The 17,689-nt window shown below is 33.2% G+C and overlaps 1 pseudogene; it reads right to left on the reverse strand.

Annotated features, from left to right (window-relative positions):
- Positions 1 to 232: 232 nt before the first annotated feature.
- LOC124936830 lies at positions 233 to 3,866 on the reverse strand (annotated as a pseudogene).
- Positions 3,867 to 17,689: the final 13,823 nt, after the last annotated feature.

The raw sequence follows: 17,689 nt of genomic DNA on the forward strand, positions 1-17,689 counted from the left end.
CCAAAAGTCCATAATTTTTGAAAACAATTTTTATTTTATTTTTGATTTATTTTAACAATTTTATCCGAATTTTTAGGGTTTGAAATTAAATATTCATTGAAAAGGACATTCAAAAATAATTAAATAACATTTTTAATAATAACAAAATTAGTATAAATTCTCACATCAAAATATTTCAAACAAAAAAATAGTTTTATTCAATAGAGAATATGGTATTTATCCACTCAATCTTCTGGACATCAACTTCTTCTTAGACCACATCTGCAAATATATGAAAGAGATTATTTTTAAGATAAGAAAGATGGTATATTGATATGAATTAAATCGACACAAAATTTGAAAAACAAAACCTGATTGCTTCTTCATGCAATTGACAGCTCAAGGATGAAGACGAGCATATAACATCTGAATTATTCATGCTTCACAATTAAACCGCTAAAAGGGAAATGAATTGATCTTCAATTATTGGAATCTAGATATATATCCTCTTGCAGTGCAAATTTGTTTCCTCCATTTCTGTCTGGATATCTTCTTAATGGTCTTTTGAAAATAGCAAAAACAATTATAAAACATTTAAGTAGACGATGATTATTAGTAAAAAAAACTTTCAAATTAATTTACCTGGTGGTGGTACTACATTTGTATTCTTCTTTTTCTTAGAAAATATACTCTTGAATAATCTTGACAAGTGATCACTGAATGGTGTCTCCGGAACTGGGATCATTTTCCAAACTATTGTGTTGCATGCATTGACCCACCACCTACTAACAACAAATTAATTAATTTACTACAACTCACCTCACAAATCCAATTGCAACAGATACAAGCCACAGTTTCCAGCTAAGCCTAACAATTGAGTAGAACTTCCCAAGGAGAATATTATGATCACCTATCATCAACATAAACAACACATTATTATTATTATATCATCATTCATGCATGCAAATTAAAATAAAAAAGACAACATATTGATCAGAGTCAAACCTGAAGCACAATAGTTAGTCCAACTATCAACATGAAGAGACAAACATGAAGAGACAGTTCTTAGTCACTCCCTTAAACACATTCATCTCATCAGGCTTCCTTACATTCACCTCATTGAATATCTGCACAAATTAACCATTTTCTCTTTATTTCCTTTCATTCTACCTAGGGTATATATATATTAATATCATACATACCTGACAAATAACAAAAGCATTGAATATGAGCGTGTTCTTCATTTTTTTGGCATGGCCGGGATTATCATGCCTCAAGTTGAGGATATTTTCCCCTTGGAAGTTCAGAACGAGCAGGACGCTTACTTGATAAGCTGCCTGCAGTTGTATGTGTGTTCCAACAAAATTACCCAACCAAAATATTTTTATTCATTTCTTGTCTTAGCTAGCTAGCTAGAAATTGTAATTTATCAAACAACAACTTACACCTGGGAATTACACCTGCTTCCCTATCAACGGTTCCCTGATCAAGGTACAAAAACAACAACAATACTCATGCAATCAACCATTCAACAATATTATTAATATGAACAAAAATGGTTGAATCAATTATGTTTTCAAACTCACCTCCGACCAACCAGAGGTCGATGCATCAGGTGATCAGTAGGTAGTTTAGTGGCCAATGCAAGTGTATCCATTATGAGATTAACCCAAAGAAGCTGAATTCATTCAATCATAATTTTTTCCCAAACAAAACAAAATAAAAAGAACCCATTAATTACCTACTATTTATTTCTTTCTCTTTTTTCTCATATCAGGTGCGTGCATAGATTATTAATTATATTTACCAGCACTGCATTCAGAGGGACATCACCAGAATAAACTGCTGCAACAACATTAATAATAAGTGCATCAGTATTGACAGTGAGTTGAAACTGGATGAATTTCTGAATGTTTTCATAAACAGAACGCTCCCATCTAACAAACTGTACAGAAAGGAAGGAGATGTCATTCGATGAACAAATTCCAAATTATAATACTTTCCTCACAATTTAAACAAACAGTGCAACAAATTCTCGCTTTTAAAACAAGGCAACAAGAGTGCGCAATAAAATTCAAAAAGCAAAGAACCAATTGAGAGATCAAGCCATATTATTAAGCATAGATCGTCTATGTTTCAACCTAATAATAAACCAGCATGTACTAGTGACTAACCTTCACAACAGAAGTGAAGTTATCATCCAATATTATTATATCTGAACTCTCTTTTGCGACTTGTGTTCCTTGGATGCCCATTGAGAGACCAATATCAGCCTAAAACAAGGATAACATATCACCTTTAAATTCCAAAGGTGAAAAGAAAGGTAGCAAACAATTTCAACTGAATAGAGAAAAATAAAAATCCAACAGCTGTAAAAATGCACAATAACGATAGCAGATTGATTAAAGATTCACAACTAGGTCAATTGAATAGAGGGAAAAAGTCTACTGTGTAAAAGATTCACATTTGAAATGTATTTTGTATAGTGAGCTAGATAGAAAAACATAACTGCATACAAAGAAAATTCATATTTCCATTGGTTTCACAGTAGAAAAAATAAGCAATAGAAGATAAGAATTTAAAGAGCACACTGTCCAAGGAAAACATAATGGTTTGACACAAATACCTCATTCAGTGCGGGGGGCATCATTGGTTCCATCTCCTGTTACACCAACAACATGTCCTCTCTTGCGCAAGTCTCGCACAAGGAGCAACTTATCATTTGGAGACGACCTTCCCATTACCTACACATGGAATTAGAATCATTTCTTTCCTTACTTAAACTAATCAAATAATAAGAGTAACATCAAACTAATTCCAAGTTGAGTTGGTCAGCTCATGACATACTGATATCTTCTTAGCAACTTCTAGCTTCTCATCATCGGATAATGCACGAAAATCTTTCCCTTCAATGACATTTCGTACAGTAGTGTCTGCATCTGATTCTAGTATCCCACATTCTAGGGCTATAGCTCTAGCTGTTTGGATATTATCCCCAATGACCATGCGCACCTGTTTAAACACAAATCTCAACCAATTCAGCCATATATAACAGTGGTGCGCACAAATATGAACTTCACATACAACGACCCTTATCACTATCTTAACCAAAGTAAATACTAGCATACCTTAACTCCAACATTTGTACATAGCCGAACAACTTCTCTGACACCAGGTCGACAAGGATTCTGCAAGATGGGAGTTAAATTTGAAATGTGGAAGGCATCAGTAACATCTTACTTAAGTCCACAAATTTTCATTGTATCAACTTGGAGTTGAGAGGAATAGAATTAAGATCACACAACGACAGAATTAAGTCGACAGTCAATAAAGTGCCTACCTAATTAGTTACAGAAGCAAAAAACAATTATTGAAAATAAAAAATCCAGCAAGGATGGCTAATGGGGATTCTTAGATGCTTCTGTAAGTTTTAAAATACAGAAATGCAAATGAAAGAAAAATAAAATTCTAACATACCTTGTCTTCATCCATCGGTACCAAGAGATCATCTTCATTGATATATCTGGTGCAGGAAGCTAAAACTATTTCAGCAGCACCCTTCCAATGGACATTTGCCAAGTAGTTAAATCGCGATTTAACTCATTGAAATTGATAAACGCGGTAAAATCAGTATAAACGGACGATTTTACCTTAAAAATTTCTTTCCCGATCTTTGGTCCGTAGATCTATAAATGGGAGTAAGGAAGTCTTGTGAAGGTCGTAAGAGATGACAGTGTGAATGGATCGAAGAGAAAGATCTATGAAGAAGGAAACTATTTAGAGTAAGATTTGAGAAAAATGTCTTTGAAGAAGAAAAGATCTATGAAGAAGGAGACTATTTAGGGTAAGATTTGAGAAAAATGTCTTTGAAGAAGAGCTAGAGCCACGGCCGCCATTGATGGAGAGAATAAAGAGAGAGAATGAAATTTAAAAGATCAATTAGGTTTCTTAAATTAAAATATCACGTTTCACATTAAATAAATAATAATATAATATATATTTATTATTCTGAATTTTATTAATATTTATTATTTTAATATATATATATATACGTAAACAATAATATTTTTTTAATTTTATTATCTTTAATTTATATATATAAATAATAATTCATTATAAGACAGATATTATTTTTTAATAATGATATAAAAATTTAAAAGTAATTTTATATAAAAATAATAATTAAATTTTAATGTTAATAAAATTTTAAGTCAAATTTAATTTACAAAATTAAAATAGTGAAATAAAATATTTATAAAGTTTAAAAATAAAATATTAAAAATATTAAAATTTAGAATAGTTAAATTATAATGTTTAAAAAAAATTATATAAAAAAAAAAATTAAAGGTGGTAGTATATATATAAAGGTGGGCAAAAGTATTTTTTCTTTTAACTTTTACCCACGCTTAATATGCGTTGCCATATAAGCGTGGTTGAAAGTATGTTTTGGTGTAGTGGCTTCACAAACATGCGAGAAGTAACGCTGAATTAAACGAACTAGTATGCAAATGCGCTAAATTGTACGTGGAGAGCTTAATTTCCAGCGAACTCTCGAAATAACAGATAGTATGATTGTATGCTTGATTTGATTTCTAGTTAGGCGTACGTTAGTTAAGAATTCAATTAGGTTAGATTCATAACGTCTGTTCTTGAACCAAATCTCAAGAACGATGTTGGATTGATAAAAATCTTCGGCTGAAATTTGAGTATTGTTTTGGCCTAATTTAATCATAGAGTAACTCCAAATTATCAACCATCATAAAACAACGAACAATCAATTAATACAAAAATATCTAGCTAATTCTATAATTCAAGCAAATATGAGCAAAGTTCACCGATGAACTGTTCAAATTGTGAATTAGAACTACAAAATGTTGAGAGACCTTATAAATCCCTTAAGATTACCTTAGAAGTGTAGTAGAGGGATGCTAGAAGTAAGAGAACAAGCTAAAGAAGCTTTAATCGGCCAATCGAGCTCTAACGAGGCCAGGGGAGCCACACATGGGCTAGGGCGGGCTCCAGCCCCACCTAAATTAAAATATTAAACTAAAACATTTTATATATGTGTTTGATATGGTACTCTTAGTCCAGTCCAGTTGGCTAAGTAAGTAAAGGTCAAGTGATCAAACCTTGCCTCACACTTTTAATATTATATTTTGAAACTAATTTAATTTATCTATAAACTATTATTTTATACTAACAATATTTTCTAATATATAAATATTTATAATAATACATAAATTTTAATTAATAAATAAATAAAATTTATTTATATAAATAAAGTATAAAAAATTATATATAAAATAATGTAAATCATAAAATAATATTATTTATTTTAAAATTATATTTATATAATAATTATACATTATTTTTGTATTTATTTCAATATAATTAATAATACAAATTATTTATATGAGTAAAATATAAAAATTAAAATAATAATAGTGTTTTATATTTCTTAATTTTAAACTATTTCAAAATTTTATAAGAAAATATAAATTAATATTAATAAACAAGTTAAAATAGTTACATTGGTTTGGTTCGGTATTTAAATAAAGAATTCGATATTCCTGCTCAAGAACTTAACAAATCTCCTAGAATTGATGTTGATGCAAGTTCTCTTAAACTTAATCCAGTATCACATATTCCGATATGAAAATATCATTTTAATCAAAGGGATGAAATTAGACGAGCTTATATCAAGATGGTGTAATATCAACCTATTAAGGATGAGTACCCGTCGACCAAATTTGGAAATCAAAATCGACGGTTCCAAAGTCATTGGTTTAAGAAATTTACTTGGTTAGAATACTCTACTTTGAAAGATGTTGCTTTTTGTTTCCCATATTTCTTGTTTGTGAACATAAGCAACCCCAAAAACCTACATTTACAATAGATAGATTCAAATATTGAAAGCGAGTTAATGATGGGGATAGATGCTCTTTTGTTATGCATATAGGATGTAATATTTCACCACATAATAGGGCAGTTGAATATCTTGATAATCTAATGAATATCCTTGTCATATTGACAAAGTACTGAATGCACAGTCTTCAGATGAAAAACAAAATAACAAATTACGGCTTACAGCAACTATTGAAAGCACTCGGTGGCTCACTTTACAAGCGTGTACATTGAGAGGGCATGACGAGTCTCCATCTTCTAATAATCGTGGAAATTTTATTGAAAAAAAAACGGAGCATAGAAAGTTAAATCTGAGATGCAAGTTGGAATTAGCCCCATGTAATTTTTCATCCTGGCTCCGCCACTGAACGAGGCGATTGTTGCACTTGAAGATGACCGTTTACTAGGACTGTTTTCTCTCTCTTCTAGCTCTGGATTCCAGGAGGTTATCATTAGTTAGGAGGTTTGGCAAAGAATCCTCTTAAATATTAAGTGGGCGGGGTTAATTTGGTATTTTACTCAAACTTGGGTAATACGGTTTTAGGTTGAATTAATTGGGTCTTGACACTGGACCATTTGGGTTGTTCTTAGACTTTCTAGAAATCCAAATGTTTGCACCATTTGAAAAGACATATTTTCTTGTTTTAGGATCTTTCAATGATCATGCCATTCTTTCATTGTTGTTAGCAAAATTTTCAACATACCATAAAAATATGTGTTGATCGTATTGCAAATTTTGATCCTATCTTAAATTATAAACCCTAAATTTTAAAATTCAAAATATCTATCATATTGATCTAAAATGTTTGTTTGAATGTCTTAAAAAATGATAAATACTTTGTTAAATTTGTTTATGTTATTTGTGATGATAATAAGATACTTAAACTTTCACTAAAGGGACTTGGACAAAGAAAGACTATGAAGATACACTAGTAAAAAAAGGACCTTTACCGATGGTTTTTTCCGAAGGTTTTGTAAACCTCTCCTAAATACTCCCGAGAGGAATAAATCCTTCGGGATTAAAAATAGATTCCGAGAGGGGTGTAAAACCTTCGGGTTTATTAATTATTACCGAAAGTTCTACAAAGAACTTTCGGTTTTGACCCTCCCAAAAAACTCAAAAAAATTCTAAGTGTTGGATGTGGGTTAATTGCGAAGGTTTTTGTAAAAACCTTCGGTTTTGAAATCCCTGGTTTTTTAATTGCGAAGGTTATTCAAAGAACCTTCGGTTTTGCCTTTTTTGAAAATTTCATTTCCGAAAGTATTACAAAGAACTTTCGGTTTTGCTCATTAAAAAAAATTATAAATTTGGTTATGGTTTTTTCCGAAGGGTCTTTAATAAACCCTCGGTTTTGAATAATATAAAAACCGAAAGTTTTATGAAAACCTTCGGCCTAAACCTCTATAAATACAAACCCTAACCCTTCTCTTTTTCATTCCACTCATTTCTCCTTTCTCTCTCTTCCGCCGCCGCCGCCGCCTGCCTCCTCCAAGCCGCGGGTTCTTCTCCTCTCTTCAGGTAATTTGTTTGATTTGTTTTTTTTGTTTTGTTTATTGTAAGATTTAGATTTCTTAAGTTTATATATATATATATTATAGATCTAGATTTATGTTAGTTTACGTTATTTTGTTTGATTAATATATATATACATATATATCTGAAATGCATTTAGGATATGGGTGATTCGACATGGAAGAGACTTCGGCAAACACCGGAGAAACTGCATCCGTGTTACCAGAATCTGATAACACAATCAGAAATTGCGGCACGTGAGGAAGAGGTCAGAAAGATGACGCTGGAAATGAAACAAATCCGATTAAGGGATGCCGAAAGAGGTCGTTTGCTCAGTGAAATCAAAGCGGACCGGGCCGAAATGACTCAGAGATTAGAGAATCTCGAACAGGAACTTGTCTTGTTGAGGAGTCGACTGAATCAACCACCCCCTCCTTCCACCCCATCTAATAATTAATTTGTAGATTTATTATGGATTTATTATGGGTTTATGACAATTAATATTTAATTTTATGCGTTATGTTTTAATATTTATGAATTATTGTTATTATGTTTGTTTGGTTTGGTTTAATATGTTTTAAATAATTATGTTTTGTTGACTTTTCACCTTTTTTTAAAAAAAAAACGCATCGCCAAAACCGAGGGTTTATTTGAAAACCTTCGGTTTTGACCAATTGTTTTTTAAAATATTGAGGTAAAAAGTGAAGGTTTTCAAATAAACCTTCGGTTTTGATCTTACATTAAAAAAATTAGATTTTTTTCTAAGTATGGGGAAGGGTAAAAACCGAAGGTTTTCAAATAAACCTTCGGTTTTGACCTTACATTAAAAAAATCGGAAAATTTTCTAAGTATTGGGAAGGGTAAAAACCGAAGGTTTTCAAATAAACCTTTGGTTTTGACCTTACATTAAAAAAATCAGATTTTTTTCTAAGTATGGGGAAGGGTAAAAACCGAAGGTTTTCAAATAAACCTTCGGTTTTGACCTTACATTAAAAAAATCAGATTTTTTTCTAAGTATGGGGAAGGGTAAAAACCGAAGGTTTTCAAATAAACCTTCGGTTTTGACCATACAGTAAAAAAATCAGATTTTTTTCTAAGTATGGGGAAGGGTAAAAACTGAAGGTTTTCAAATAAACCTTCGGTTTTGACCATACATTAAAAAAATCAGATTTTTTTCTAAGTATGGGGAAGGGTAAAAACCGAAGGTTTTCAAATAAACCTTCGGTTTTGACCATACATTAAAAAAATCAGATTTTTTTCTAAGTATGGGGAAGGGTAAAAACCGAAGGTTTTCAAATAAACCTTCGGTTTTGACCATACATTAAAAAAATCAGTTTTTTTTCTAAGTATGGGGAAGTGTAAAAACCGAAGGTTTTCAAATAAATCTTCGGTTTTGACCATACATTAAAAAAATCAGATTTTTTTCTAAGTATGGGGAAGGGTAAAAACCGAAGGTTTTCAAATAAACCTTCGGTTTTGACCATACATTAAAAAAAATCAGATTTTTTTCTAAGTATGGGGAAGTGTAAAAACCGAAGGTTTTCAAATAAACCTTCGGTTTTGACCATACATTAAAAAAATCAGATTTTTTTCTAAGTATGGGGAAGGGTAAAAACCGAAGGTTTTCAAATAAACCTTCGGTTTTGACCATACATTAAAAAAATCAGATTTTTTTCTAAGTATGGGGAAGGGTAAAAACCGAAGGTTTTCAAATAAACCTTCGGTTTTGACCATACATTAAAAAAATCAGATTTTTTTCTAAGTATGGGGAAGTGTAAAAACCGAAGGTTTTCAAATAAACCTTCGGTTTTGACCATACATTAAAAAAATCAGATTTTTTTCTAAGTATGGGTGGGGAAGGGTAAAAACCGAAGGTTTTCAAATAAACCTTCGGTTTTGACCATACATTAAAAAAATCAGATTTTTTTCTAAGTATGGGGAAGTGTAAAAACCGAAGGTTTTCAAATAAACCTTCGGTTTTGACCATACATTAAAAAAATCAGATTTTTTTCTAAGTATGGGGAAGGGTAAAAACCGAAGGTTTTCAAATAAACCTTCGGTTTTGACCATACATTAAAAAAATCAGATTTTTTTCTAAGTATGGGGAAGGGTAAAAACCGAAGGTTTTCAAATAAACCTTCGGTTTTGACCATACATTAAAAAAATCAGATTTTTTTCTAAGTATGGGGAAGTGTAAAAACCGAAGGTTTTCAAATAAACCTTCGGTTTTGACCATACATTAAAAAAATCAGATTTTTTTCTAAGTATGGGGAAGGGTAAAAACCGAAGGTTTTCAAATAAACCTTCGGTTTTGACCATACATTAAAAAAATCAGATTTTTTTCTAAGTATGGGGAAGGGTAAAAACCGAAGGTTTTCAAATAAACTTTCGGTTTTGACCATACATTAAAAAAATCAGATTTTTTTCTAAGTATGGGGAAGTGTAAAAACCGAAGGTTTTCAAATAAACCTTCGGTTTTGACCATACATTAAAAAAATCAGATTTTTTTCTAAGTATGGGGAAGGGTAAAAACCGAAGGTTTTCAAATAAACCTTCGGTTTTGACCATACATTAAAAAAATCAGATTTTTTTCTAAGTATGGGAAGGGTAAAAACCGAAGGTTTTCAAATAAACCTTCGGTTTTGACCATACATTAAAAAAATCAGATTTTTTTCTAAGTATGGGGAAGGGTAAAAACCGAAGGTTTTCAAATAAACCTTCGGTTTTAACAATTCCCAAAAAACTTCTGATCAAGGTCAAGACCGAGAGATATATTTAAAACTTTCGCAAATACACATCAAAACCGAAAGTTAATTTTATAACTTTCGCTTTTAACACTACCTAGTTTGTTCAATTATTTTGTTTTTAACCCACTAATCTTAACTTCTAACTAATATAATCATTTTCGTGTTCTATTTTAAAAATTAATATTGTGTTTCATGTTCAAATATTTATGATTGTGTTTGATTATTATTGAGAAGTCTATATGAATGTTCATGTTTGATTATCTTATGAATGTAGGTAATGTTTGATCATATGGATTGTGCAATATTTTAAAGACATCAAATGTGGTAAATTAATATTGTTATAGGTCATTAGAAGGTGAAAAACCAAAGAATTTAACAATTTGTCAAGTGCTAATTCCGAAAGTTATATAATTAACTTTCGGAAATAACCATCAAAACCGAAAGTTTTCTATAAACTTTCGAATTTTACATTTCTCAAGAACGAGGGTTTTATATAAACCCTTCGGTTTTGATGGATATTTCCGAAAGTTAATTATATAACTTTCGGAATTAGCACTTGACAAATTGTTAAATTCTTTGGTTTTCTACCTTCCAATCTACACTCCCAAGTAATATAATCAAGTGTGCGTTTTTATTTTAAAAATTTAAATTGTCTTTAATGTTAAAATGTTTATGAATGTGTTTGATTATATATAGAAGTGTATATGAATGTTTATGTTTGATTATCCTATGTATTTGTGTAATGTTTGATCATATGGATTGGGAAATGTTTTAAGGATATCAAATGTGTTAAATTAATGTTGTTCAACGTTATTAGAAAGTGAGAATCCAAATAATTTAACAAGTTCTCATGTTGTAAAACCGAAAGTTAAATATATAACTTTTGGAAATATGCATAAAAAACGAAAGATTTACCAAAGCCTCTCGGTTTTTATAAATTATAAAAATATTAAAACCGAGAGTTTAATATACAACTCTCGGTTTTGGGCAATTAAATTTAATTGTAAAAAATATAAAAAAACCGAGAGTTTAATATACAACTCTCGGTTTTGGGCATTTAAATTTAATTGTAAAAAATATAAAAAATAAAAACCGAGGGTTTTATATGATTAACTCTCGGAAATTAATCAAAAGATCAAAACCGAGAGGTAATAATATATCTCTCGGAAATTAATCAAAAGATCAAAACCGAGAGGTAATCATATAACTCTCGGAAATTAATAGTCAAAAACCGAGAGTTATATGATTAACTCTCGGAAATGACCTTTAAAAAAACATAACCCGCTTTTTTCCTTTCTTTCTTTTCCCGGTTTTTTTTTCTCCCCGATTTCTCTCTCCCGTTCGCTCTTCTTCCGCGCCGCCTCTGCACAGCCGCGTCCTCCATCCTTCAATCGAAGACGAAGCAGCGCTGCCCTCATCCGATTGACGCCGCCCCGCTGCCCTCATCCGATTGACGCCGCCGTAGGTTGAAGAACCCTTTCCGCCGCCAAGTCGCTGCCTCCGCTCGGATCGAAGACGCCGTTCGCTGCCCACGCTTGGATCGACGACGCCGGTGATTGAAGACTGCCCCCGTCGATTGAAGACAGTCGCCGCCTGCTGCCGCCGCCTGCTGCCGCCGCCTGCTGCCGCCGCCTGCTGCCGCCGCCTACAAAAGGTTAGTTTATTTTTTAGGTTTAAGTTATATTTGTTTAATTTTAGGTTCAATTTGTTTCATTTTAGGTTATATTAGGTTGATTTTGGTTAGTTTAGGTTATATTAGTTTGATTTTAGTTAGATTCATGATTTTGTAGTTTGATTTTAGGTTTTTTGTTTGAAATTAGGTTATTTGTTTGATTTTAGGTTAGATGTTTGAATTTAGGTTATATTAGTTTGATTGGGTTGAAAATTTGGTTGATTTTGGTTAGTTTAGGTCATATTAGTTTGATTTTAGTTAGATTCATGATTTTGTAGTTTGATTTTAGTTTGAATTTGGTTGATTTTGTTTGATATTAGGTTATTTGTTTGATATATGTATGATTGGGATTAGTTTAGGTTTTTTAATTTGATATATGTATGATTGGGATTTACTTTTTGGATTGTTGAATTTTGTTTTTGGATTAATTATATTGAATTGGTTGTTGGATTTGGTTTTAGGTTATATTGATTTTGGTTGTATGATTTTGTTAGATAATGTTAGATTAGGTTGAAAGTATGTTTGATTTTGGTTAGTTTAGGTCATATTAGTTTGATTTTAGTTAGATTCATGATTTTGTAGTTTGATTTTAGTTTGAATTTGGTTGATTTTGTTTGATATTAGGTTATTTGTTTGATATATGTATGATTGGGATTAGTTTAGGTTTTTTAATTTGATATATGTATGATTGGGATTTACTTTTTGGATTGTTGAATTTTGTTTTTGGATTAATTATATTGAATTGGTTATTGGATTTGGTTTTAGGTTATATTGATTTTGGTTGTATGATTTTGTTAGATAATGTTAGATTAGGTTGAAAGTATGTTTGATTTTGGTTAGTTTAGGTTTTGGATTGACTATTTTCTTGGATTGATTTGATATATGTTATGTTGAATGTTTGTTGGTTTGATTGTTGTTTAATTGATGTTTGATTTAGGTTAGATATGATTGAAGTTTAGGTTAGAATTTTAGGTTAAAATTTTGGTCAGATTAAAGTTTGATTGGAGTTTGATTTGGTTAGATTTATTGGTTTGAATATTTGGTTATATTAATGTTGGTTATTGTTGAAATTTCAGCCGCACGCTGCCCGCCCGTCGATCTACATCCGCTGCTCTTCTTCGTCGCTCTGTTTGTGCAAGGTTAGTTCTTGTTGGTTTATTATATGGTTAGGTTAGTTTCATGTTAGATTTATGTTAGATTTTCATGTTAGATTTAAGTCGAGATTTATGTTTGATTTGAAGTATGTTAGATTAGGTAATATGTTTGATTTATGTTAGATTAGGTTAGATGAGGTTTGAAATGTGTATGAAATTAACGTGTTGAATTATAATTTATTGTTTTGAAATGTGTATGAATGAAATAATGTTAGAATATATGTATGTTAGATTTCAGTTAGATTTATGTTAGGTTTTATTATTGTTTGTTTATGTGGAATTTTGGTTGGATAATGATAGATTAGTTAGAAATTATGTTAACATTATGTAAGCCTAATTAATTTAGACAAATATAAGTAATTCATAATGCGGGTTGTTTTCCATTTTATTAGAAATATGGAAGTACCCGATAAAAGCTGGATGACCTTACGTCGAGATCATCCAGATTACGAGGAAGGTGTTGACAAATTCCTCGAGTATGCTGTTAGGAATACATCCCGACAAACCGTGAAATGTCCATGCGTGAAATGCTTGAACACGCCGTTTATGGAAATAGACGAAGTGAAGACTCACCTCATCGTTTATGGAATAAATATTCATTATGAGTATTGGTATTTTCATGGAGAAAAGAGACGTACTACTCAAGTGGTTAATGAAGATGTCGATGAAGATGCCGATGACTACGATGATGATGACGACGATGATCAGTCGGAGGATGCCGTGCCGGAATTCAACGATCCGAGACAGGAGATGAATAATACAGTTAATGAACATGTCAACGAAGAACGTTATATGCACGAATTTATAAACGATATGTTCCCCAACGTTAATGACGTCCCGAGCAACGATGAACCAGTCGAAGATGCGCAAAGATTTTATAAATTACTTGATGATTCCAAACGGCCATTGTATGAAGGTGCTCGAATAACGAAATCATCGGCACTACTGAAACTCCTTCACATAAAAAATGTATGTCAATGGACGAATTCTTCGTTCGATATGTTGCTGCGTCTGCTTAAAGACTACATATTACCGATTGACGCTCAATTGCCAAACTCGTACTACGAAAGTAAAAAATTCATTACTGATATCGGGCTTAAATATGACAAGATAGACGCATGTAAGAACAACTGTATTCTATTTTGGAAGGACGACATAAATGAAGATTCGTGCAGAGTTTGCGGTCTTTCAAGATGGAAAGTCGACCAAACAAGTGGGACAGTTCGGGAGAAGCAAAACGGGAAATTCATTCCAAAAAAGGTGTTGAGATATTTCCCTTTAATACCAAGACTGCAAAGACTATACATGTCCTCAAAAACGGCTCCAATGATGAGATGGCACAAAGAAGGAAGAGTTGACAGTGATACGTTGAGACACCCCGCTGATTCCTTAACTTGGAAGACGTTTGATGAAAATTATACAAATTTTGCTTCAGAATCTCGAAACGTAAGACTTGGTTTATCAAGCGATGGGTTTCAACCATTTGCAAATGGGAAAAAATCATACAGTGTTTGGCCGGTAATTCTCGTACCTTATAATGTGTCACCCACGACTTGCATGGATTCTAGCAATTTCATCTTATCTATGTTAATTCCGGGTCCAAAGAGTCCGGGAGATGCAATTGACATATTTCTCCAGCCATTGATCGAAGAGTTGCATGAACTGTGGCAAACAGGAGTGAGAACGTTTGATGCACACACCTCGCAATACTTTAACATGCGAGCTGCGTTGTTGTGGACCATTAACGACTTTCCCGCATACGCGAATTTATCAGGCTGGAGTACGAAAGGTAAATTCGCTTGTCCTTGTTGTAACAACGACACAGTATCTCTTCGATTGGTTCATGGTTCCAAACAATGTTACTTGGGTCATAGACGCTTCCTTCCACCGAAGCACAAATACAGAAGGGATAAAGAGTCGTTTGATGGTCGAACTGATTATAGAGATCCCCCTAGATTGTTAACGGGGCAAGAAAGTTATGAGCAAGCACGAGACCTAGAAGACATCATTCTTAGTGCGGATATGAGCAAGAGAACCAAGATATATCATGAAACGCGAGGAGACAATTGGAACAAACTTAGCATTTTCTTCCGTCTGCCTTATTGGAAATCGTTATTATTGAGACATAATTTGGATGTGATGCATATTGAGAAAAATATATGTGATAGCGTGTTCGGAACAATAATGAATGTGAAAGAGAAGACTAAGGATGGTCCTAAAGCCCGTAAAGACTTAGAACTCTTAGGCATAAAATCATGGTTACATCCTATAAATGATGAAGGAGTTGTTCATTATCCAGAAGCGCCTTTCACTTTGACATCCGAAAATAAAATACGTCTTTGTAACTTCTTGAAAGATCTCAAGTTGCCTGATGGGTTTTGCTCAAATATCGGGGGTTGTGTAAATTTGGAAGAGAAAAAGCTTTCGGGATTAAAGAGTCATGATTGTCACATTTTGTTGGAATATCTAATTCCTTTGGCAACTCGTGGATTGCTTCCAGAGTATGTTTATGATGCGTTAGTAAATTTGTCTCGTTTCTTTCGGTTGTTATGCTTCAAAGAGTTGATTCAAGAGGACCTGGAACAATTGTACAAGGATATTACATTGACACTTTGCAAATTTGAAATGATTTTTCCGCCGTCAATCTTCGACACCATGATGCATCTCCCGGTTCACTTGTCATTTGAGGCTTTGCTTGGAGGACCTGTTCAGTATCGATGGATGTATCCGTTTGAACATTACATGGGTACAATGAAAAGATATTTGCGGAATAATAACCACCCCGAAGCCTCTATAAGCGAGAGCTATCTTGTTAACGAAAGTATTAGCTTATGTGCCAGGTATATGGAGGAACAAGATCAAGAAAATGCACAACCTGAAATCTCGGGCATTTCAATATTTGCATCATTGGAAGACCTATCTAACGGAAAAGTATACAACTTGGATTATATCGATCGAGTGACAGCTCATTCTTACATTTTGAAAAATTGTCCCGAAGCAGAACCTTTTTACATGTAAGATTCAATGTTGATGTTACTAATTAGCATTAAAGAGTGTGCTATTTAATATTCGATCTATTTGCAGAGATTATAACAACGAGTCCAGTGGAGAAACGTTTGCCGCATATTTCAAGCATCGAGTGAGTAAATTACAAACCATATATCCTAACTCTTTTTATTCATATTAACAACTTCATTTCGGATACATATATAGGTCGCCCATTTAGCAGAAATTAACGACATATCAAGAGACCTCAAGATCTTAGGAGAAGGTCCAAGTATGTACTCGTCTATGTATGTTTGGTGTAAAGTAAACGGATTCAAATTCTGTACAGAAAAACACGACGAAGGTTTGACAACTCAAAATAGTGGGGTTGTTGTTGAGGGGTACAACGGATCTGAAACTATGTCATACTACGGAGTTTTGACGGATATAATCGAAGTACAATACTATTCTCACAAACGAGTTGTTTTATTCAAGTGTAAGTGGTTTGATACACACTCGGGGGAACTAGGAGTGAAAGTGGATAAATATGGCTTCGTAAGTGTAAATGTAAACCGAATTTTGAAAACCCAAAGTCAAGACCCGTATATATTAGCGAGTCAAGCAAAACAAGTATTCTACGCCCCTGATATGTCAGCCCGACCCGGTTGGAAGATTGTGACAAAAATAAAACCACGGTTTACAAACATATAGTTCATATTAATTAATTAGGTAGATTTAATTATGTTTTTAACTTTATATTCATTTTTATTACTACTTTATTTCAATTATTCACTCATTTTTATTAATGGTGTGAATTAAGAATGTCTGAAGGTCCTAAAACAACTTGGAAGAGTATGAGGAAGACACCCAAGAAATTGGATAAGAGTTACCAAAACCTACTTGCCCAATCCGAGTCGTTAAAGCGACGAGGATCGTCTTCTAGAGACCAACCACCGATTCCTGTGGTCCCGATAGCTACTGCGCCTCCCCGAACATACGAGACTGAAGACGATGATGACCTCGCAGAGTTTATAGAGAGCACATTCGCTGATAACCTGCCTAGCGATGAGGCTGAAGACGAGGGTCTTGAGGAGCCTATCGAGGAGCAGGATGACGAGGAGGAGCACGGGACCACTCCCGACCCATCATCGACAGGTATTTCGTTTACAAATTAGTTAGTGTTTCAATTGATTGACATATTTAATTAAGATTTTGATAATTTTGAAGAATCTTCTGCCCGCAAGAGACGGGGGAAGAACAAGAATATTGCGCTGTCTAAGAGGCTAGCGGGGACGAGGATCCCTCTAACGTTTAGAGAGAAGGATGGGAGGCCAGGCGGTACAGATGTGGGAAGGACACGGTGGTCTAGACATGTGGGGTCGATTATCCGGGACCCCGCAGCCGTCTCACACCGTCTTCTCAAGTGGAAGGCTTTAAGTGCAGACCAATTGGATTCACTGTGGACTTCTATCAAGGTTAATAATTATTACTTGATTATACATTACGTCATTAAATAATTATTTTTCACATTTGGATGTTATTTTTTTCAGGATCCGTTCGAAGCGACTAATGGTGACATTGAGTATTTTCGAAAGACGGGGTTGGGACACGCCAATCAGATATGGGATAGATGGCGGTCGGATTTGAACAAGAATTATATCCGCGTCCACAAAGGAGACGAGGCGGCGGTACTGGCTAATCCTCCACCGGACTACGATCGAGATGATTAGGAGTT

The sequence above is a fragment of the Impatiens glandulifera genome, chromosome 4 (assembly GCF_907164915.1).
Source record: "Impatiens glandulifera chromosome 4, dImpGla2.1, whole genome shotgun sequence".
NCBI classification, from domain to species: Eukaryota; Viridiplantae; Streptophyta; class Magnoliopsida; order Ericales; family Balsaminaceae; genus Impatiens; species Impatiens glandulifera.